The sequence below is a fragment of the Aulostomus chinensis genome, chromosome 2, assembly GCF_037954235.1.
Source record: "Aulostomus chinensis isolate RoL2024-O1b breed Wild chromosome 2, RoL_Achi_v1.0, whole genome shotgun sequence".
Lineage (NCBI taxonomy): Eukaryota > Metazoa > Chordata > Actinopteri > Syngnathiformes > Aulostomidae > Aulostomus > Aulostomus chinensis.
This window is the reverse complement of record NC_141321.1, coordinates 3,725,727-3,749,790: the sequence shown is the minus strand read 5'-3', so window position 1 is coordinate 3,749,790 and position 24,064 is coordinate 3,725,727. Positions and strand designations below refer to the sequence as shown.

The 24,064-nt window shown below is 42.0% G+C and overlaps 1 protein-coding gene across 1 annotated transcript in view; it reads left to right on the top strand.

The window, feature by feature from the left end:
* Nucleotides 1-6,970: 6,970 nt before the first annotated feature.
* The window catches only part of large2 (LARGE xylosyl- and glucuronyltransferase 2), a 125,857-nt gene continuing 108,763 nt past the window's right edge, over nt 6,971-24,064 (top strand). The window contains exons 1-2 of the mRNA XM_086223128.1: nt 6,971-7,008; nt 8,779-8,897. The gene's annotated coding sequence lies outside the window, so the exon portion shown is untranslated. The remainder of the gene's footprint in view (nt 7,009-8,778; nt 8,898-24,064) is intronic.

Below are 24,064 nucleotides of genomic sequence, written 5' to 3'. Positions count from 1 at the left end.
CAAATAGTAACTGCACTGGCGATCATCAAGTTGAAGTTGCAATGTGAGCTGGTTACAGAAAATTTCCAAAATCCAACTTTCCAACTTCCTCTAATGTTTTCTTGCCTTCCACTAGTTGTGCTGTATCAATACAAACAAACACACTTGTTACCAGCCAGTGTATGAGCATGCAGGAGCCCTGAATACTTAGAAACACATTTGTAATCCATGAGCAACAGTCTCCCTTTATGGTGTAATCATCGAGGGCTTTTTGTGACAATATTTCATTTCTTTACACACATGAAAGTCTGTGTGCCTCCCACTGCAAGAAGACAGCATTTTCAGTAAAACAGGCTTCTCTGTTGACAAGTAAAACTAAGCCCTAAACATGCAGGCTTCTTAATATACTCTTTTATTTTTCAGCACAAGACGAAGGCTATCATGCATGCTTGCTCCTTAAATGCAGACTCTTTAATTAAATCTGAACCAAAGTTGCAGATGTTGAAAACCTTCATGGTCCAGACGGCTGTTCCACCAAACAATCCAAACACATTCTGGAATCTCAAGACTCACTTCCCTGTGAACTTGGTTGGGATGAGGAGAGACTATGATTCATTTAAACTCCTTCATATGAGGCAAATCAAAACCACGATACATTTGAAAAAAAGATGCTGGAAATAGGAAAAATGAGAAAGGAGGCTTTGTGTTTGCAGAAGCAAGAGGAGAGGGTGCTCCATGATGATATGTTACAAAGACGACGTTAAAAGTACTGATAAATTAGCTGGTATTGTCTAGGCTTGTAACTACAATGGCTTTAATTACTCAATTCCATTCTATCAAGTTTCTTTTTCTTTTTGCAGTTAATTCATGTCACATAATTAAATGTGAGAATTAAATCTAAAGCAATACGTTGTGTCACTTTCCTCAACATGGTTTTCCTTCCAATAAATGAGCAAGATCTATGTTGAAGCAAATGTTTGGAAAAAAAAATCTCACATGAGTTATTTATAAGTTTGATGATGAAACTCACTGATAATTATTAAAAGAAAATTCTAATTTACCGTAAATAGATTTTCTTTCTGTTGTTGCTGCAAAAAACAAAACAAAAAAAAAACCCTCCAAGGTAGCAGTAAAGTTTTCCACTGCAAGGACAAATGGGTACATGCAGCATAAATATACGTCACATATTTTCAGTATATTTGCATGTTTTGAGAGTCAGCGAGGCTGCTACTGCAGACAGTGCTTTAATATTTGATGAGCTGCCAGATGTCACAGCAGAGCCTTTAATAACCATCTTTAATAAAGGTTGTCAAGCATGCCTGTGTGTGTGTGTGTGTGTGTGTGTGTGTGTGTGTGTGTGTGTGTGTTTCAAAGAATGAGAGTTCAATCAAAGAACAAACTCTAACGGCAGACACATGTCAAGAGCCAGACACACACATCAATTATTCATCGGGTGCACACACATTCAAAAGTTGCGGGCTACACTGAAACAAAGAATACAGGAGACATCCCGTTGCGAATGTCAAACAAAAGCGAAAGTCAAAAATTATCCATTAAAGCAACTCTAATCAATATTTGTAACTTCACAGTAATAGAATCGTGTGTCGTGTAATCTGGAAATGGGATCAAAACTCCATATTAAGCAAACTAAATTAGTCTAGTATTGGTCTCACGTTCCCCAGTTTTCTTCTCTGTTTTGGGGAAAATACTCTCAAAATCTCATCGCTGTATTTAGGCAACAAAAACATGAGTGTGCACCTCTAATTTGTATTGATGCAAATGTAAAAAGACTGACATTCCTACGCCAGGAGATAGAGCCTGCATAGATTCAATAATACTGTCTTTCATTCTTTACTCATTGTTGATATTCTCCATTATTTATGAGACAACGCTTCCCTGTTGTTGACGTGTCTTTCGACCAATCCGTGGAATTGTTCAGTGCATCGGGTTGATGACTGTGGATTTATTTGTATAGTAAACAATTGAAATTAACATATGGGAGCGTAAAAAATATATAAATGCAAATATAAAAGTTTGGTTAACTGGAGCCTCTAAATTTGCCCATAGGTGTGAATGAGTGTCTTCAAATATGGTCCCTGTGGTGGACTAGTACCCTGTCCAGGGGGCACCAGCTGTCCTTGACTCCAGCCCTCCCTGACCCTAAACAGGATAATTGGTACAGACAGTACATGGATGGATGGACAATATTTGATCTTTTCTTTCATCAGACTGGAATGCATTTTGACACAATTTTCTGCTTAACAATTAAACATTTAAAAGTAATGGTTAGTCAGCCAACTGTTTGTCTATGAATATGGGTGTGTCATATTAATTTATTGGGAAAACCTCAGAGAGCAAATAAAAAATCCCAGTTCAATGTTTGATGGAGGAGTTTATAATTTCTACTTGCTTTTGAGGAACAGGCTGTGGGTCCTGGGGAGGCATTGTGTCAGTGAATGCCCTCATAAAGGTAGCTCTACAGAGTGTGTGTGTGTGTGTGTGTGTGTGATACACACACTTATCAGGAATCATTGGTCAGCAAAGACGCTTAAAGGACAGTTGGACAAGTGTCCTGAGATCTGTGCTGTACTGTACACACACACACACACACACACACACACACACACACACACACACACACACTTCCTCACCTTGTGTGTACCTGTGTTATTGCTGCTGTGACAGGCAGCACATATGGGCTATTAGCATATGATGCGGCTGGTGGCTCTTCAGGCTCACCTTGAATGTGTCGGAGATGAAAGTGCTCATCTAAGAGTTGAGTTGCAGCTCAGAGAAACTTGTCCTCATCTCATTTTTTTCATGCTTTTGTAAAAACAACTTGTCTCTGAATTATTTATGATCTGCTGGTTCAGGGTGGAAAAGAAGGTGAAGCAGCACAAGAGACAAAACCAAGTTTGTAAACTCTCTCTGTCTTTGTCATTCATCTCTTATCTGTCCTTGCAGCTCTGTGAAGCTTTTGGTAATCTTGGACTCTCCTGGTCCGTTCAGTAGCTGACCACTGACACTCATTTGACTGCCACTGCTAACCTGGTGTTTTGGGGTTCAGTACCTAACCGAGGTGGCAGACGAGTAGTGGCAGAGGCCACCCCCCCTGTTTAGAGGTGGTTGCTCCAGGTAGACATCGATGGCTTTTTAACTCCCCTTCCACACCGTCTGTCTTCTTTGTGCACTTCGCTGTTCTCAAAGGAATCTCCTTCTCCTTCAGGTGTTTGTGCACCGCAGAATCTTGACCAGAGGTGTGGACCTCCTGTATTGTCCCCTACATTTGGGAAGAGGTTGTACTGTTTCTCTGATTTATAAGTCGGTGCAGTTTCTTCTACACTCCAGCCAGATAAAGTGGAATGATATGAAGCATCTTTATGTTATTAATGACTGAGAGTGTCTGTGCGTATGTGATGATTGTGATGTGAATTGATCTTTTAATTGTGGTTGTGTCAAAGGGTTCCATCGTGACAAATGTTGTATTTGATTGACATCTCTTTAAAATGGCACTCAGAAACCTGGATGTCGAACCTCATGAAAGCCTGTTTCTCTTCTCCCCACCTCCTTTGCTCACATCTCAGATGGGAGGGACTAAAATGCGAGGAAAGGTGACAAAGGAAAAGAAACGGGATGTGCAAGAAGGGAAAATCAGAAGAAGCCTAGGGGCTAAGTTTAAGAGTACGAATGAAGAAATGACGCACATGTGATCACAGCAAAAAGGACAGAAAACAGACAGACAGGAAGTAATGTAGACAAAGACACAAGACTGAGGTAAATCAAGAAATGAGAAGGGTTGGAGAGACACAGGACAACAAGCAAAACACAGATCAAGAAAACTAGGGACAAATATAATTTACACAACAAGTGCATGTTTTAGTATTTTGTGCATGAAGTATTTTAAATTCATGGGTGGGACAGCAAATGCCCTCCAATTCTGGAATGACCCACATGGATGGAGGGAGGAGGGACGGCTATGGACAGCTAGATTTTTTTTAAAAAAGGATAATTTGGAATCTCCCTTCTGGCCAATGTGATGAGTGTGATAGATGGACGAGCTTGAGAGGAATCAAAGGGACTCCTGTGAGGGCAGTGTTTTACGTTACATGGGGGAAGAGAAACAGAATATCCTTCAGCCCCATGGATAACATCAACAGCTATGAGATGGACAGGAACATCAATATGAAGAGAGTGGGAGAAATTAAGAGTCAAGCATGCTGCAACATAACTCATCTGTTATGCTCAACCCATTTCATACAGGACTGTGAAAGTAGCGTCCTTCCCCTTCATCAAACCACAGCTTCTAAAATCAGCCTTTGGGGAAAGCGAGCTGACTACTTCTGCATGGCCAGGGTTTTCCACCTTCTCCCCACTGAAAGTCATGCCAATGTTTTTTCGTGTTCAAACTGTGGACGCTGCGCTGCAATCCTGCAAGCTTGAACGAAGAGTTGTGAGGAAAATGATTACGCACAGAGAACATTCAACATGTTTGTCAGCGTCTGTGGAGAATCGTGATCACGTCAGCACCAGGTAGAAAACAACAACACCAAACGACAAAACAAAAACACATTTTTTTTAAAAAAGTGCACTGCAATTGTATGCAACCACCCTCATTTTTACAGGTCATTATTTAGACTGTGGTCGTTGTGCCAAGAAGACACTCCCTCTCAGAGAGACTGTGACAAGAACTGGACGAGTATCATATACCTGTGAGGTAACAGTGGCCTTGACCTTTGATCATCCATCCATTATTCCACTTAACCTGTTAAAGGTTGTGTGTGTGTGTGGGGGGGGGGGGGGGGGGGATTAGGGCCTATCCCAGCAGCTCTCGGGCGTGAGGTGGGGTTCACCCGGGACGGTTCGCCTGTCCATCACAGGGCCAACACATATAGACAGACAACCACTGGCTCTCCCAGCCACGCGAACATGCAGACTCCACACAGAAAGATCCCGTGCCCGAGCCGGGACTCGAACCTGGAACTTTCTTGCTAACCACTGCACCACCGTGCCGCCCTAACCTTTGACCTCCAAACCCTTTTCAGTTAATTCCAGAGTTCCTGTGGACGCTTGTGGAAAATGTGAAGAAGTTCCCTAAAGGCATTCCTATGATTTTCTACTAAGGAGAATAGGATGTAAGCACAACCAGAAAAGACAATGCCTCCCACCCACAGCTGCTACCAGCGCAGAGGCATAAAAATAAAATGCTGGCTGGACAAGAGAATCAGCATCTCCTGTCTTAGAACAACCAAAAGGCTGTGCAAAATCAGCAGGTACAGGAGTCCATATTAACATCTCTGAGACTCTGTTGCTGAGAATCTGTGGTTCTGTTCACTCTTCCAGGCCATTGCTTTGATACATAGACTCCCAAAAAGTACTTGGAATTATGTAAAAATTATTTTCTTACATTTAGTTGATGTGAGCAAAGAACAGTCAAAAGAATCTTTGGGTAATTTATGGATAACTTCCTGTTTTTGATCTCTTTCAAGATATTGAAGTTACTGATGATGAGGATAATCGTTGGCGTGATGACATGGTGGGCGCCATCTCGACTGACCTGTCACTGATACCTGCTCTTATCTGATGCTAAATACTGTGCTTTATTATAAATATTAACCTTCACCTGCAATTTTATGTCAAGATGAAGTATCTTAAATTAGTGAATCAGCGATGACAGCTGCATTTCGCCAACATCATATAAGGAACGTCAGGTTCAGGTGTTGCTCGTGTTGACTAACAGACTCCAATAGCAGTACCTTGAATTCCGCACTGCTCCCCAATAGTACATATTATCTGTACTTTACTCTAAAAAATGTTCTTTAGTCATAAGAAAGAAATCAAACCAATCAGTACACTAAATATGTCATTGTTGCAGCACGCATTTGAATTGGATCATAGTCACTGCTGTTCTCCAACACTGAGGAGGCTCAGAATCAAACAGAATCAATTACTATTAAATAGGGTGAAACAAAACAGTCGACTCAAGAAACAAGACGAAATACAAAACAGGGCTCACGATACAAAATAAAGATTACAGAAAATAAAAAATCAGAAATGCAAAAACCAAATATTCTTTATTTTCTTCCTTAATATGCGGACATACACGTTACTGCTGCGTCAGTCCAAAATAAGATGCTCTTGCTTTGAAAAAGCCAAATATTTGTATTTCTCCCTTATTTAGACTACAATGAAATACAAACATGAAATTTGAATTGAAAAAAGTTCTTCGTTGTTGTAAACAATGAGGACAACTACATTCTTGAATGAAAAGGAAAACAAATATGAAATAATCCTCAGGGCTGCAGTCCAATCTAGATCTATAAATGTCGGACCTCAGGAAACTGTAACATTTAGCCTTCAACAAGTGCATATTCTTCTATCATGCTAGTAGTGCTCGCTGCAGTGTAGGGTGTAGTGTACCAACATAGTTTGCACACAGTTTTTGTTTTATCCACCATCGTCTCAGCGTTGCCTTTTCTTTGACATGGGAAGCCAAAATGAGTCCACACAACCGATTTGTTTGATGAAGGAGCGTCAGCTACTTGTTTGACCTCGTCTTCCTCCATTTTGAAATAATGGTTTCACAACTTCTTCTTCTTCTATGGCGTTGCTACACTGTTCTTCTTCTTCTTGTAATACAGGAGGCCAGAGGGTCGCTTCGCATTGTTGTTGTTGTTTTACGTTGATATTTTTATTTCATGCGTCTTTGAATTTTATTTCGTCATTTTTTTATTTTGCAAAATTTCATGATGTGAAATTTCACAACATCCCTACTACTAAAGCTTGTCAAAGAAATCTGCCGGTCTTTTTAACCCACAGTGCCATAATGTGGCATCACGTGACCAGGCATGAATCGGTACTGGTAGTACTGCTGTATTTATATAAAAGTACACTCTTCATTGCACAACCAAAGGCACTGGTCCTCCAACTTGCTCACAGCCTGCAGCTCTGCTTGGATTGTATCAGAGGTGTTAAATCACAATGCAAAGAGAGGCCTGGATTGTAAGATCGTTCGGCAACGCTTCACCAATGGTGGGATTATTTACTTGAATAGAAGGCAAATGCAAATCAGACATGAACAGATCATGAGTCTGACTGCTGATAACTGGAGTGTTGAAGTTTGCTATTGTATTTAAAATTGCAGCCGCTGGAAACTCTGACCCTGCTGTCTCCTCGGACTTTGGACTTCTCGTCTATAATCTCATGTTGCTGCAGGTTGTGTTTGTCTTGCAAACTCTTGGTGTGTTTGCAGACATAGACAGGAGGGAGACTGTTACTCACACTAACCCTGTTTCAACGTCTCTGTAGCTTTACTAAGTGTTGCTGATCTACGTCATGATTCTGTCCAAATGCTGAGTTTCTTCACCTGATTTCAGATCGAAAACAAAACCGTCTTTATGAATTTGTGATAAAACATTATGGTTAAACAAGATCAGATATACTTTTATGATCCTTTTTATGTTCCTGCCTGTTTCGTGGCTGCTGTTGCAGGACGTGCTTGCTGATGGATGAATTGCTGGGTGTAGATTCATTCAGGCAGTGAGGTGCTGGACCTGCTCTACTTGGAAAGAGTCAGGAGAGAACTATATATATATATGATAAAATTGACTTGACTTTACCTCAGACTACGGCAGCGCTTTTGATATTCATCATCCATTTAAATAATTCATCTGGTATGAATTAAAAAAATGTACACGTCACAACTCCAAATGTACTCCATCATTGCTGTCAGTATGAGACTTATTGAAAATGGGACAGAAAAAAAAAAGAAAAACTTGATTTACAAGAATGGGTGGGCGTTATGAATAGTACTGTAGTACTTCCAGGAGACACCCTGCAAGAGATTGTCTCAACCAAACAACTGTACACTGGCTTTTGACGAGGGCTCCCTCTTAGTTCAACTAGAACCTAAAAGCTGTGCATCACCAATGATGTGACAATGTAGCAAATCTCCAGGCATGCGTACAGAGCTCTTGTCTCTCACCATAAACTTGTACAAATTGTTCAGATTTGCAAACCTTCTTTTTTTTCTTACTCAAACCCTGTAGAAGCACAAGGACTAAGATGCTAAATGGAGCTTTCTGTTTCACTGAGTTGTTGCTGAGTTCACATCTTGGGATGATAGACCCAAGTGATCGGTGTAGCTCAGAACCTGCACGAGAAGATGCAGTAAACATCAGTGCTTGTCAGCTGACTGGAGGACTGTTTCCTTGCACTGGAGGTCGTGAATATATTTGATTGGCTCTTGTATTTGAATCTGAGCCTTTGTCTGACACAGCAGAGTGTGTGTGTGTGTGTGTGTGTGTGTGTGTGTGTGTGTGTGTGTGTGTGTGTGTGTGTGTGAGAGAGAGAGGGGGGGGGGGGGATAGCACCAGTCAAGCTCTGCCATTGGCTGAGCCTATGTGTTAAGGTGGGGGTTGTGGTCGGTATTGGGTGGTGCTGCTATCACACTGCCTCATTTTTTTCCTGGAGGAGGAGCTCAGCAGAGAGAGCAGAGTGTGTTCACCTCGCAGCCGTCAGCTGATGAGTGAACACTGAGCCTCACAGCATACTTTCAACAGCAGCGGCGTCCTCTCTGCTCCGATCCAGGAGGGGTACACCATCCTTGCTGCGACGGACTCCGACTCGTCCTTTGGTGCTCTGCAGCTTCAGTCTTCACTCTTCTCCATTACCTGGCTTTCCTTGCTCATTCTTTACTTCTTGTGTGTGCTTTAGTTAATGAGGACAGCTTTGCTGAACTGTTCATGTAAGTGTATTTCCTAACGCACACCGTCTTCCTGGAGTGAAAACAATGTCTGTTAGTTCTGCAGAGGATTTGCCCTGATTCTGGACGGATTTGTGAATGGTTTACAAACCCCCGGATTACGAGATGGAGCGACTCTCGGCTCAGAGGAAGTAACATCTTCAAACTGCACACACAGGTGAGGGAGCTGTTCACTTCAGCCTCTGGAGCAGCAAAATGCTGTGTGTAAATCCCAGATACGACTCAGATTTAGTTCCTGTTTGTGCTCATATGTGATTGTGGGTGTAAGTCAGGTCCATGTGAGCTCTGTTTTGGTCTTAATGAGTAGCATTCTTATCTGCTGAGCCTCAGTACTCTCTCTCTCTCTCTCTCTCTCTCTCTCGCTCTCTCTCTCGCTCTCTCTCCGACACACACACATAGTGAGGAATCATTTAAGATGCAATCTTCTCTCTGCTCCAGTAATTAAACATGCTGCATGTATTTAACTCATCAGTGGATCAGATTTGATGAACATGCTCTGTGTTGGCCCAACTTCGACTGATAACCAAGTTCTTGTTGAACGCAAATTCACCCGAGAACCAGATGAGCACCTGCTGATGGGACCGTCAGCTACATGAGGACAGCACTGCACATGCTGCAAATGAGACCCAGACTGAGTCTTGAATAGAAGAGTCCCATCATGAAAAAAAGACACATTTCTATTACCTGTACCGTTACTTCGTAATATTTCCATAATTTCAAATCTCTCTGTACATCAGTGTCATTCGGTCCTGTCTCACTCACCTTTCTGCTGTCTCATTTTAGCAGATATACGTCTTTCTTTCTATCTCCTTTCTTCCCATCACTGAGTATATTAAAGGTTTTGTAATAAAAGGGTGACAAGACAGGATGCAGAGTGCAGCATGAGGGGGCAAGCTGTTATCAACCCAGGTCAATTCCCCGTTAGCTGAAAGGAATTCTGGGAACTATGCTTATAAAATTCCCAACACTCACAAACATTAGCCAGAGTTGCAGCTCAGTTAGAACTGAAGGATTTCTGTGTGCTTATTTGTTGTGGTCAGTGCACAATAATCAGCACAGACATAAAAATAATGTACCGTAATATTATCTCAGCAGCTCATGACTGTCCGCTTCCACCTCCTCCTGATCGAACAGTGATGTCATTTGGAGTTTGTGTAGCAATCAGGTGATGTAGGAGGAGTAGTATTAGTCTCATTAACTTACTAGTCAGTTCAAATTTACAACTTAAACTGAAAATGACAGGAACGCTCCGAGAAACATTTATTTGACGCTCTCTTTGATTTTCAATTTTGTTTCATCAGTTAACATGCAGGCAGCAAGATTCATGACCTACGCTACAAACAGCCACCAGGTGGTGACCTAAACCAGTTTGCCTCACTTTTGGTGAACTCCCACCTCATCCAATCATCACGTAGTCTATGGATGGACCTTTAAACCCTAACAGTATTATCTGTGTCTGCCAGCCCTGATATTTGCACCCGTCACAATGACTTTGCCTCCCTCGAGTGCACTGTCATCCATCCATCCATTTTCTATTCCGCCTATCTGTTTAGGGTTGCATGGGGGCTGGAGCCTATCCAGCTGACACTGGGCAGGAGGTGGGGTTCACCCTGGACGGGTCACCAGTCTGTCACAGGGCCATCAGGAGCAATAAGGGGTTCAGTGTCTTGCCCAGGGATACTTTGACATTGTCACCGGGGAAGTGAGGATCGAACCAGCGACCCTTCAGCTGCGAGACATTGCCTCTGAGCCATGCTGCCCCCTGAGTGCACTGTCATTTGAACTCAAATACACACCGTTTTGTAAAGACTGCAGAATTGATGTTTATCTCACGGGGAAAGCCCTGACAGTCAGTAACTGCATGACAGCATCAAATATCAGTCTTTATTTTGATCAAATTCATATTCCAATTTGATGAGTTATCAGATTTTATTGATTGTGTATTTAATGCTTAAAACATTTAGTGTTTGCCAGAGAAATGGAAGGAAATGAGATATCTTGCTTGTTTCTGATACCTGAGGTGAACTTCACCCGAGAACCCACCATCACTAATGTCGGGTATATTTTATCCATTATAATATTGACTGATAAAATATTGTTTTCATCAAAGTATATTCAAGCACAACACTGTATATCAAACTGAAGTGCTCTTCTTTAGTTTCCCAATATGCAATGTCAAAGGAAATGGAAAAAAAAAGGTACCATGGGGGACCCTATAAAATGACATGGCAAGAATCGTGTGGGTGAAAATCACCTGACGTTCGTGTTCTAGGGTTAAGGCTTCAAAGTGAAACATTTAAAATTGTCCTCACTGGTTAGACAGTGTGCCAAAGCGCTGCGTGGCGCGCAGGAAGCATCAAAGCTGTCACAAGTCGCTCTTGGCTCCCGCTACAACGGACTCTATGCTTAACCCGAGCGGGAAGTGTATAATGTGATTCTGGAAATGAGAAATGCCATTTACATTTGCTCAGAAATCCCTCATGTGTACGATTGGAAATCCTGATGACTCGTCAGAGATGGCTGCCAGCTGCTGCAGAACCATTTCACACTTCACCTCAAGTGCTTATGTTAATACTGCGGTTAGTGGGGTTGGTGGAGGGAACCAGCGGCACACGACAGAATGGCACCAGAGCATGGAGGCAGCTCAAGCTGGAGGAGTAAAACCAGACTGATACATTTCAGCTTCTAAAAGGAAACTCCAACAGTGTTCTATATCAGTGCCACTCATGTTGAGTGTAACATTGTTGGTAAAAATAACAGAAAGACTTTTAGGTGAAAAAAACCTTTATGTCATAGTGATATAAGCAGGGTGTAAGAGGCAGACCCAGCATGTCACATGGTGAAGTCCTGTGGACTCCCATCTTCACCTGTTTTTCTTTTTTGTTTCAGACAAGGGCTTTAGCTCCTGGTCACGGAAACCCTCTCACTTAGTGTTTCTTTCTTTGTTGTTTCAACATGACAAAGCCATGGAAGCAGCTCTGTTAAGACTAATTTTCTGTGACAGCTCTACTAGTCTGGATCTCTTGTGGTGACATTTATATTATAAACTGCTTCCTAGGGTAGGGGCTCTGTAGCCTATAGACACCATTGTTGTGCTCTCTAATGTGTGCAAGTATGAGTAAAAGGCCCAGAGCACCATTCAGAAACAAAAATAACAGCAATCGTGGTGAGTCACGCTGCTTCGGCAAATAATTAAATCATAGAATCACAACTATTTATGTCCACTTATCCTATCAATGAACCATAATTGGGATCATGCCATTTTGAAAAAAACAAAACTAAAATCTTGTCAAACTGCTTTGCATGAGTGGTTTTAAATTGGTAAAAATGGAATTAAACAATTCCAAACTACGGGCGGCACAGTGGTGATGTGGTCAGCACTGTCACCTCGCAGCAATAAGGTTGAAGCCCCGGCAGGAGCACGGGTCTTTCTGGGTGGAGTCTGCATGTTCTCCCTGTGCCTGCGTGGAATGAAGTTGATCCAGACTCTAAACTGACCGCAGGTGTGGCTGTGAGTGTGAATGCTTGTCTGTTTATATGTGTTGGCCCTGCACCTGTATGGTGGTGAACCCCACCTCTCGCCCAAAGGGAGCTGGAATAGGCGCCAACCAGGCACATTTTTAGAGGAGGAAATATATCAGGGAAAGTGGAGCGAGTATATCATGAGTTTGCAATGAGAATATATATTTTATGCTGACGTTGAAATAAAAGTCACCCAATAACACATATTTGTTTGATGACAATGGTGTTAGAGAGTGGGGATGTGGCTAAAACTGTACGTTGTTGAAAAGTTTAACATGATGTAGTTTCACGTTATAATGAGGACAATGTGCAACCACTGCTGTCTTCTATCATGCATCACACAGATTATGTTCCTGCATTGTTGTGCATGTGTCCTGGGGACTTCTCAGTGGAATGGCCCTGTAACTAAGTGTAACTTCTGAGACCAAGGAGCATATCATCAGCTAAATTACTATATTTACATATATATTAAAATTTACATTTAGAATGTGTGTTGTTTCCTGCATACTAAGCTGAGTTCCTGTCTTAAACAAGTGAAATGCAATGGTTATAGCTGAACACAAAAGAATATTGATGAGCCGACAGTTGATGAAATCTACCAGTAAAAACTGCTTCATATTCTACCAAGCTCAATATATCACCTTAAAAGTTTGCTGCTGAAAAACATGATATCAGGTAATGCAGCTTTTGTTTTATTTCATGTATTGTTAATATCATCATCATGTCTATGGCATATAGTTCCAGTGGACATCTTAAAATGCTCAGAGGAGTGGGCCAATGGCAGCAAAGGGAACGGAATCTGTGTGTGTGTGTGTGTGTGTGTGTGTGTGTGTGCGCGTGTGTGTGTGTGTGTGTGTGTGTGTGTGTGTAAATGCACTGCTCCATGTCTGTCCGGATGCTGATGATGATTGTGTTTGTGTGTGATGTACTCGTGCAATCATATGTCACCATGCTGCACCTAATGTTTACAGGTAGAATAGATGAGTGTGCTATTAACAGCCATTTGCCTTCAATATTGTATTGATATTAAATAGTTTGGACCAGGTTTATAATCCAAATAAACATGAAGTCAGTGTGTCCTGACCACAGGCACCTCTCAAGAGCAAAGAAGAGGAGACAAAGACACATGCACTCTGGGCACATCTGTCACCTTGGTATGATTCAGCAAGTGCTCCTTGTTTTTAAATGAATACATTTTTAATACAAACTACAGAAATCCTGTGCGTTCTTTTCCACATTATTTGGGCATGAAGTGAAGAATAAGAACCATAATAATGGCTCGTTTTCCAGTTGCTTCCCCTTTGATGCTTTGTGTTATTTTATTCTTTCTCATTTCTCATTCATGTCTCTCATCCTTCTCAGAGACGATTTACTGCAGTGACTTAAATGAGGTGTGACCTTCGTGAACTCTTCCATTGTAGGCTTGGCTACAAAATAGGATTGATCAATATTTCAAATGTGTATGCTGTACAATATTAATGTTACAAGCTCTGCTAATTGAGGTTGAACTTACTCACTCAATCTTTAATACTTTAAATTCTACCATTATTAAACATAAATTAATTAACAGCAATGTAACTCTTCCAATTCCAATTTCATGCATGAATGTTGTTGTTGATATTAAATCTTATATATGTAGACTAATGCTAAAGAGTGAGTGTGAATGGTTGTTTGTCTCTATGTGTTGGCCCTGCGATGGACTGGTGACCCGTCATGGGTGAACCCCGCCTCTCGTCCGAAAGCTGCTGAGATAGGCTCCACCCCCCCTGCAACCCTTAACAGGTAAAGAGGGAGAAACTGGATGGATGGATGGGTGAATTGTGCGTGATACATCTTTCGCTGAATTCCAGTATCATCTTAACACTCAATGGTGAATGGACTCAATTTTATAGAGCACTTTTCTACCTTAGCAGCACTCCAAGCTCTTTACAGCGTCGTCTCATTCACCCGTTCACACACTCACACACTGATGGTGGAGGCTGCCATGCAAGGTGCCAACCTACTCATCAGGAGCAATTATGGGTTCAGTGTCTTCGACATGGTCACCAGGGTCGAGTATCGAACCAGCGACCCTTTGGTTGCTAGACGGCCACTCTACCCCTGAGCCACGCCGCCCCGTTAAAAACACAGCAGTAAACCTGGCTGTTCCATGGGTAACTTCTTTAGCTGCCCACACAATAGTTTAACAGTTACTAGTAGTGGTTTCATCTTATTTTCCTTTTTATATCTCACCTTTCAATCCATCTGTGTCCCAATGAACACACCCATATGAGTGCATTTGGTTGGTGTAGCAGCACATATTGAGTAATTTTTAAAATTATTATTATAAATCAAGAATTACATCCCTGTGATTGAGAATCACATCCCTTTGCTTCCTTTTAATGTCAGTCAGCGATTGCATCCAATGAACAAATCCATTCATTTGAAGAAGCCACGAATGTAGAGTGCTGGTCAAGTGATGACCGCTGCAGAAAGGCCAGAATTATATTTTTTCAATCAGCATAACTGAGCTGTTGTGGTTGTGTGTAGGCACTGGGAACATCAATGTGAAGCCTTAGATGTTTTTATTAATATTTAACCCAAAACAACGCCTATCATTAAAACTTAACAGTGCATTTGTTGACTTAATCACAAGATTGGCTTTTTATGCCATAATAATTTGCAAATTCAAGATAATTTGGGAGACGAATTGGTGTTACATAAACAGAATTTGCAGTAGACCGGCTTGCACAGAGTAGGAAAGACACAGCACTGAGATGTGGATTTTTGATTTTAGTTTTTAATTGAAAAATGGCTCTTTTTCTCCTGCTGTACTAAACTGCTGACCTGACTTGCGGCAGACGGATGCGTGAGTAATATCCGCTGATTGGTCCCATGTGTTGCCCTCTGTATCTTCCTCTACCTCTGTTGCAATGTCTGCTCCATCGTGTCCCCCCCATACACACACACACACACACACACACACACACGGAGGTTTCGCCATTAACCCCACCTGACGGCTGGGTGGGTAATCTCAGCTATATTTACGGCCTGTGGCCACACACAATGAGAAATAATGTGTTCGACTGAGCAGAAAGAGACATTAGCCAACTGCTTCTCTGCTCTCACAGATTGAAGCTCTCACACTGTTTTCTTTTTAATGGAGGCTCTTGCCAGAAGGGTTCAATGTGACATCCTGCACAGTTTTATCTCTGCACGTCTTTGTTTGCTGCTGTATTCCCAATTTAACTTGAGCTTGGTAGTCTTCCTTCCTTTTTCCTCTTCACCTTGTTGGGCAACAGGGTATTTAAAAATAAAATAAATACGGACCAAGCTTGACTAAGCTTGACTAGTTTCTGTCCTCCCAAATTGCTGACACTGTAAACAACTGCTACCTTAGCATATATCTTACCCAAAGGTGTCCACAACTCTCCAGCTAATGCCTCACCATATGAAACTTTAATCCATCCATTTTCTACCTCTTATCCTGTTAAGGGTCATTGGGCTGGAGCCTATCCCAGCAGTCTAAGGGCGAGAGGCCGGGTTCACCCTGGACAGGTCACCGGTCCATGGCAGGGCCAACACATAGAGACAGACAACCATTGGCTCTCCCAGCCACGCCTACGGTCAATTTAGAGTCTGGATTCACCTGGTCCCTCTTGATGTCTTTGGACTGTGGAGGAAGCTGGAGTACCAGAGAGAACCCAGCAGGAACAGGGAGAACATGGAGACTCACCCAGAAAGACCCCGTGCTCCAGCCGGGGCTCAATCTTGGAATCTTCTTGCTGAGAGGTGGCAGTGCTGACCACTGCACCACTGTGCCGCAAAACATTAAATAATTAGTTAAATTCAACATGTCTATGTCAAGTTTCATCAACACAGAGAAAATAAATAAAATAAAAATAAAATACTAGGGCCCTGGTCATCTTGTTAAGCTGTCTGTCTGTCAGCAGAGTGATGTAAAAGCATCATTTATATATGCATTAGCAGTTTCATCAAATGAGGCTAAGGGGTGAAGTTCTGGTCAAGGAAGAGTCCATTAATCTTCCATCACAGCACCATCTGGTGGCAACATGAAATTAAATGTTTGTCTGTTTTTTACACTCGACATACTCATCCTAGTAGGTTCACCAGAAAGACTGAGCGCTTGGTGATGTGTAAATATGCAATCTCATTAAATCTGGCCAGGCAGCCAATGTTGATATTCCAGCACACCGTACATTGTGAAACTGTTGTAAATGGACCCAAAGGGTCAGATCTTTTCCAAACATTTCCCAGACTGAAGACACCTACAATTTAAATTTAAATCACAATCATATTGCCACCTTGTGGTAACAGGAAGGGCCTCTGATGCAACCAACATTTGATTTACCTCAAAACTACAGTGTGCTTTTTTCACGTGATGAACACCAAAATATTCTATAGTATGTGTTTGTTCTCTAATCCCATCTAATGGATGCTGCAGGTCATTTTACCACTACAGTGCTGCATTTCAATTGGGAGTACACTGCAGTGAATAAAAAGCACTTACAGCCACAGAAAGACTTGGAAGCCGGTGCTTGGACACCACGAGGTCACCATTCCAGAGCAGCTGTGATGTAGAACCCCCTGGAGTCCAAACTGTTGTTGATGGAACTGGAGGATGAACATGGTGAGACTTAAATCAAATGAATGGCCCGCTGACCTGGGAGGACCAGGCAGCGATGGGAGGGAGGAGGGGAGCACATGGCAGCAGCAACAAGACTAAGCAGGATAGACAGAGACATATTCAAAAAGACAGGAGTGATGTGATTGGCCAGCTGTGAGGACGTGTTAGTGAGCTACAGGACAAAAGAGATCGGCTGGAGACAGCTGAGACTGAACCACAGACCCATGAAGTGACAGCTACTGAGATTAAGCAAGCGTGAGAGAGAGAGAGACAAAATAACGGAGAGACATCAGCGGCTGAGTGTAACGTATCATCTTCCTGACTGACTTTAGGCTTAGCTTCATTAGTTTGCTCCTTCTTGCAAAATCCTGGTCGCACCTCCTTCTCACTGTAACAACCACACATTGTGATGTGAGAAGGGGTGCTACTTGAAAAAAAGACCAAGTATGAAAGTCCCAGAGGCTGAGAGCTCGCTTCTCCTAACTGGCCAACATTTGAAACCCTTGTTTCTTTGAGTAGTTGACTGATAAAGTTGCACCAGTGTAACAGTGGTCAAGCCACGTTTTTTAACCCTGACCAACACAGTCCAGACGTGTAGGAATTGATGTAACTGATGTAACCTTCATTTGTGTTCAGTTTCCAAAGCTCAGTGCTAATGGACATCCACACCGACTGGTTCTGTGCGTGTCAGGTCCATCAATGACAGGAAACCTATTTTTAGATGTTTCAAAACATGCTGTCATTTTGACACCACTTCCTGAACATTCGTCATCTGCAGATGCAGAATACACAGAGCCCAAAAAAGGATATTATGAGCTGTGTTTCTCTTTTAGCCTTGGCTCTGTCAGGTTTACACCAACCAACACTAAGAACGACTGTAAATGTGAAGAAGCGCGTGTCAAACTCTGCTGTTAGGATGGTGCTTAATCGCTGGTTTTATAGCATAACGTGATCTGTTTTGGTTAACGTCATGTTGTTAAAATGTCTGCCGACAGAGATTTTATTGTCATTTATTCAATCATGAGCTTGGTTTAACAGCTTTCCTGGGATTATATGACAGAGCCATGCCATAGAGGATTATGGGATGTTGGAGCGCAGGACAAACAAGCCATGAAATGAAAGTCTTGAGTTTCTTTGTTCCTCAGAGCAATTTTATATGTTTAATGTAGTTTGCTTTTTGTCGACTTGTTCGTGACATTCACCAAGGAGAATTTTTTGATTTTCATGTAACATGGCGGAGAGGCGGAGCATGGGCCAGTCAATTCTCGGGGACGTGTGATTAACACTGGGAAATCTGCATTCATTTATTCTACCTTTGGTGATTGTATTTGCTCCTCAGAAAGCCCCTCTTTGTTTGGAAATTAAGTTTTGCTTTTGATCGATGTTAACATCATGTTTCTACTCTTAACACATCACATACAGTGTCTCCAGAGAATCCTTTTCAAGTCAAAAAAAGCAAATGAGGACATAGTGATGTAATCAGGGTTCTGTAAACACAGTGAGCACACATTTATGATGGAAAACCCAAGTTACTCTTGAGATTGAAAGGTGAGAAGTCTCATCACGAAAGGTAAATGAAAGCAACGCGATTGAAATACTGAGAAAACCAGGATTGTTTTTGTAGTTTGATACACATACGACTTTAAAATAATTTGTACAGTTTCTTTGTTTCTCTTAAATCCTCAAGTTGTTTGAAGTACAAAAGAAACTGTGCTTTTGCTTTTTGCATTTCCGGGATACAACATCTCAACTTTGGAAGAGGTTAAATTAAAAATGTTTGTTTCAATTTGTTGATTTTTCAGAGTAAAATGTTCAGCAGATTTTAATTTCAGCCATTTAAAAAATATATTCTTGCTACATTTTTAATCATAAAGGATTACATACTGTAAATCGAGTCATGAATGATATATAATGCCCTCTGGAAAAAAGAAAAACCTTAAGAATATGGATAAGAACACTACTGAAAAGATTTTTTACACAGAGTTTGAGAAAAACGAGGAAAAATGGTTGAATGAGATGACATTTTAAGTGCTTTGAATGCCGCTAAGGTAGAAAAGGGCTTTTTTAAAATTGAGTCCACTTTCCATTACCATTCCTTTACCATCAAGACGGCTTCCACATCGAGTTCAATAAACAGTAGTTAAGGGGATAGTTGAAACAAATTCACATTTTTGATTTGGTCATCAAGCTTCATTTAGAGGGGAACAATGACCCATGTTTTGGTGTAGATCAGTTTCCTTGTTTTGTCCACATCAGAGTTCAGATGAGCTTTGACACACCAAACAATCGGGGCTATCCCACCAAGGGCACCAGGATAAGTTTGAAATGGACCAACGGGTAGGAAAGGAAGTCGCTGTCTTCCGTTAATTGTCTGTAGTTGTGAAACTGCACATCACCGAACTCAATTTTGTTCATTTTTAGTGAAAAACAAAACAAAAACAAAGAGCTGCCACATCTTCCTGCATGGAGATTACATGCAAACACAGAGTAGACACCCAAGTGAAAGGTGCCAGGCCTCCGGTGAAAGGGGTGTGAAGGTAACACATGTAGAAACTGCACATTTATTAACATACAGTGAGAGACTTCTAAAGTTGTTTCCGTGGGAGGACTTCATTTTCAAAATTGCCAAACTGAAGGTGATGTAAAAAAGGGAGACTTGTTGAATTGAATAATGGGAAAAGAAAACAAATGCCATTTTCACTCTGAAGAGGTTGAAAATGCCTTTTGTGCCTATGACAGACTAGAAACTGACATTTATGATAAGTGATAAATTGAGTGTAGAATCCAGAAGCAGACGAGGGTTGGAAACGAATCCAAAGGAATTCTAGAAATTGAACTGTGGAGTGAGGTGATGCAGTGACACAATCGGGGACAGATTATATTTATGCATGATTTCAATGTTAGTGCTGTGTTCATATCACAACACTGCCAAGTCTGTGTCACAATTCAGGCAATAATATGTTTACTGATACTAACAGGAGTAGTGATACCTCCCCTTTGTGATACTTACATGTATCAGGTGTATCTTGCTCGTGTATTATCACTTCACACTGTGTTTGATGGTGCTGTAACTTTACTACAGGGGAGAGAAGCTACAGAATAGAGATATTAGCTTGATTTTCTCCACAAAATAAATCACTGTAGACGAAGGTAATGCTATACATACCAGGTGATCCACCAGGCCTTGCTGCCTGGATCTCCACTGGAGTGGAGGCAGCAGTGCTGTGTAGGTGGTGCATGATTGCTGCTCTTCACAGTTTCAGGTCCACCCTCCCCACAGTTAATAGTTTCTTACGCAGGTCCAGGAACAGCATCTCCTGCTTGTTCATTGAATTTTTTCTATACTCTTGCAGGGTCCAGAGTTTGTTTCCCCTTTGCCCCTCAACCTCATTATCAGTCATTTGGTCCTTTCACACTGGCCGCCGAGCCGCTAATTCACTCCTCTTTTAGGCGGCCTGGCACGAGTATTCAGACAGAATGCAGAATAGGGGGTCAGTTTTAGCTCGGCAGTATTCCTCCTCTGAGGGTTCACTTGTTGCTGCCTCCACTGCTGCGTGAATCCAAGCCGTTAATGTGCCGGCTCAGTGTGAGGTGGGCGGAGGTGTCTATGACGACGCCAACTCGCAAACATAATGCTTGCTGGTTCTCCCGCATCAAACACCTCTGAAAATGTCAACAGCAATGCTGCTGGCAGCCAGAGCGGCGAGCTGCTGTTTTGAGACCATCACAGGGCTAAATATTCTTCTGACGCATCATCACTTTAGCAAGATGAACACCTGAGATCAGGGAGCTGCTGACCATCACTGGCGAGAGGACCGTGGACAACCACCTCAGTGGACTGTGAAGGATGGCTTGTTGTATGAAAAGGTCACGGAGGAGCTTGGTCATGGTTATCGCCAGATGAAGAAACGTCACCAGCAAGTTGAAAAACCTTCGAAAAAAGTACCACCAGGTCTGTGACCATGACAGCAGCATTGGCAGAGGGAGGTTGACCCAGGAAATGACTGTCATGTGGCTGAATATTCTCCCGACATATATGTTGTAGTTTCCTACTGCACGTCACGTCACATGTTTACGCCCACACAAGTGGCAGCTTTTTTGGAAAGAGGAATATTACGCCTGCATTTCACACAGACAAGACAGCAAATTCCCGCCTCTACTGGGCAGCAACTTTGGTGCATTCTCCGTCTGAAAAGAGGCTAGTGTTTCCTTTGTGGCTGGACAACGGTGTGTGTCCGGCCTCTGTTGGAGGGGCTTTACTTTATGGTGTCCTCAGGTCTTGGTAACATGGCTGCCGCTGGAGATGGATGGATTAGAATCACTTTTTTATATAAATATGTATAAAAAGTATATATAAAGTATAAAGTATAAATTGCTCCTAGTCTTACTTCTGACTGGCTACAAATGATGAGGCTGATGCGTGTTGTGTATTCGTAGTTGGGCCCCTGCTGTAAGGATGTGAGTGGATGCACATCTCAGCACCTGGAGGAGAAAGATGTTGACTGACAGGTTGAACATCTGAGGGACGGCTGTCACACTGTCACGGCCTGTCCGACTGGACTGCATTTCTGGCCCGAGGGCCTTCAACTGCTCCTGACGAGCAGAAAGGTTATTAAAATGATATAAAGTAAAATATTTCTTTAATGATGAGGTCAAGAATTTCCCATCACCACCAATAAGAAAGACTTTAGTCCAGATGCTCAAACTCCAGGCAAGATTCCCCTTGAAAGTTTAGTTCCAGCGAACACAGATCGTCCACAGCTGAAGCTCCAGCGGGGCCTCAGCCCGAGGTTTGAGAGGAAGATGGTTAATTAGCTTGAGATTGTGCCACTGTATTTGAGATGGAAATTATGAATGAAATGTTCCTGGATCATCTTATCTTATAATCAAATTAGGACACATGAAGCCCTGTGTTACAGATTTCTATTTTTGCACAGCTGTTCTGTTTTCTGTCTTCGTCACCCTGGCACATAGAGTGACAAATGACACAAGGACTCTGCAAAAGCTACATTTTAAAACCTGATTTGTTGGAGGAAATGTGATGCCATTATTCAGTACATTCAAATTGAGGCTGTCAAGTGAGAAAAATTCGTATGTAACTAATTTCAAATTTGTCGAACAGGTTGCTCTAAATCCATAGATAGATTTAGATTATGATAACACGAGTAAATGAATGGATAAACTTTGGAGACCAAATCCTTTTTTTAAAATTTTTACCTGCATTCAGAATATTTTTCATTGTTCAATGGCTATGACAATCACAAATATGAAGCATACATAATCAAATAAAACAATGCATTATTTTGCCAACCGTAACTAAAGCAGATAAGTTAAACAATTCAGGATTCTGTAGAATGATCTGGTGTTGCTGATCACGCTGGCGCTGTCTTCCTACTTCTCATGTGGCTGAGGAGGAAACAGAGTGAAGCCAGGAAGAGGGATGGAGACAGTGGACATTGCCAGTCAACATTAACGTTCTTGAATCTTCTTGAATGGCTTTCACAACCGAATGCTGCACACAAGGAGAAAACAAGACGCTCCTTCTTTTGGCGCTAAACACCACGCACTGTAATCCCGCCATGGTACATCAATAGAAGCATTTTGGGGAGAATTAAAAAACCATTTTGTTCCTGAAGTTTGCGTTGAATATGAAGGGACAATTCTCCTTTTGAACTCTACCTTGTGCCAACAATTGCACAAAAAATAAACACCGGGTGATTTTATTTAACAATTTCTCCCCTCTTTTTATACATCACCATGGCAACATATACTGTAGTTGTGCAGATTGTGTTTTGCCACCCGACCATATTGTCACACTTGTGTTTCTCCCATGACAACCCGGAGGCATTGCAACAATGTGTGCGTGTGCGTGTGCGTGCGTGCGTGCGTATGTGTGTGTGCATGCGTGTGTGTATATACCTATCTTGGGTCAATGAGACTAAACCAATGGAAACGTACAGTCTGATAGAAAAGAAGGAATAGATAACATCTCAGCACCTCTTTTATCCTTCCCTCAATCTTCCAGCACCTTCCCCTCTCTCTAGTTCAGTCCTTGTCCGTCTTAAGATAAAAAGTCTAAGAAGGGGGATTCCAGCCTCCCTGGTCATCTGCAGGCCTTGGGGAGGGAGCCAGCTGATGGGGGACACCACTTGATCTCTCACCCAAGTTCCCCTCATACCCGGTAGGAGGGGACTGGTCATGTGGGGAGGAGCTTTGAGTAATCACTCCCCGTATTCATTCATTGAATGTAGAGTGAGTTCTGTAGCTTATACTCAGGATGAGCCGGGATGTCCCACCCTGGCACCGTCTTATCTCTTCTGCCAGATTGGATTTTTTTCTCAGCAGAGGAGCAAGTGGACCACCTCACATATTTACAGGCGTTGCTGCCTTTCCCAAGCTTAGGGTCAAGACCCAAATGGGCCACTGACTCATTTTATTTGGTTGTCATTTGGCAGAGTGAAATACAAAAAAATGTTGTGATACGCAAAGTCAATTCTGTAATTCATAATCAAATAGAACAAGCACTCAGATTAATATCTAAAACTATGCAATGACCATCAGTGAATTTGTTTTCTATTATTACCCTGTATATGCTGCTGCCATGTTTGTCTCCACTGCATATTGCTGATCATTTCAGATCTGTGCCTATGCTGTTTATATTTTTGTATTTTATATTGGACACATATATTTAGATACAGGTCCCTCCCTCTCTTTTGCATGCTTAGTTGCTAGTATTTTTTTACTTATTATTTATTTTGCTCTGATGCTCTACTTTCCTGTCTGTTTGCTGTTGTAACACAATATAAGCAACCTAAAGCACAAGGTGTAAGGCACACGGCACAAGTGGCTTTCAGTTAATCCGATGATACTCAGGGTGAATGGCCGCAGCAAGGTGCAAAGGTGTTGTCACCGGTCTCTTAGTATAGAGTTGTTTTGAGCACTACAGTTTAATCTCCCACTCCCTTTAGGAGCTATTTAAGATGGAGATCTGATGAATGAAAAAAAGAAGAAGAAGATTTTCTGATGAGGAAACAACTTGTTTTAGAAGATCATTCCTAAGCACTTTCTCCCCTCGTGTGTGTCAGTTCTACTACATGTCCGTGTGTTTCACAGTGTGCTGCAAACGTAAGACTTGTCTGTGGTTTTTGGTCTGTGGTGCAAGATAAGAATGCACT